Source organism: Tupaia chinensis, unplaced genomic scaffold, assembly GCF_000334495.1.
Source record: "Tupaia chinensis unplaced genomic scaffold, TupChi_1.0 Scaffold000270_2, whole genome shotgun sequence".
NCBI classification, from domain to species: domain Eukaryota; kingdom Metazoa; phylum Chordata; class Mammalia; order Scandentia; family Tupaiidae; genus Tupaia; species Tupaia belangeri.
In genome coordinates this window covers 544,223-545,352 of record NW_006159751.1, presented here as the reverse complement: position 1 = coordinate 545,352, position 1,130 = coordinate 544,223, and positions in this window count along the sequence as shown.

Sequence of the window (1,130 nt, the reverse complement as noted above, 5' to 3'; positions counted from 1 at the left end):
AAAGAGAGAGGGAGGTCACTCAATGAACAAGTGAATATAAAGAACAGTAGAAATAGAAGTCAATTTAACTTAACCGGAAATCAGTTAACACTGGGTTCTTTCCAGTGTTAACTGGAATATAAATTACTTAACATCATCAGACCCTAGTTGCACTACCTCAAAATGAATGTGTAGACTAGATCATCTAAAAGATAAAGTGTATTCAGTAACTACTTTTTGAGTGCCTACTAACTGCCAAGCACCTAGTTTTGAAGAGACTGAGATAACTGTGGTAGTGACCAGGAAATATTAGCGGTCTGATTCTAAAACATACACTTTGCTCTCTAATTCATTTTGTAAGTCCCGATAAGTATAGGTACCCTTGGTCCACATGTTAATTAAAGCCATAAGTGAGAGGCCTGTTCCTCTTTGAGACATAATAAAGATAAAAGGCTTGCATTGCTTTTGTAATAAGAAATATGAAAGTCCTAATACAGCTTGTTCCATGGCCTGGTGGTTAATGGAGCAGGACCCCACATAGTTGATTATACAGTCCAAATCCCCTCCCTAGCAGATTGAAAAACATATAGGCACATGTACCTGTGTGCCTAAAATCCCAACAGGACAGAGGAAAGGAGAAGACTGTGGCATGACCACACCCCACTGAGGGGTGCTTTATCCCTCTCCCTCTCTCTCTCTCTCTCTCTAGCACACATGCCCACTGACAAATTTTTAAAAAATAAAGCCTAATGCATCCCACCCCCCTCCCATTATGTATTTATGCTGTATGGAAGATATTAACGAACAAACAATTATTGATCACCTAAGATGAGGAATTGCACATTTTCACACATAACCTCACTTAATCCTTATGCAGTGGGGCTTAGATTTTCTTTTTTCATTTTACAAGTGAAGAATTGAGACAGAAACCAGTAAAATGTTTTTTGAGTTCACTTTAGCACTATATCATTTTAATCCAAGGCCAGAGCTCTTTTTGATACACTACAGCACATCTTAACGTTAGCTTGTTGTATTTCATTTTCTTAAATTATTTTCCTTCCTTCCTTCCTTCCTTCCTTCCTTTCTTTTTCTTTCTTTCTTTCTTTCTTTCTTTCTTTCTTTCTTTCTTTCTTTCTTTCTTTCTTTCTTTC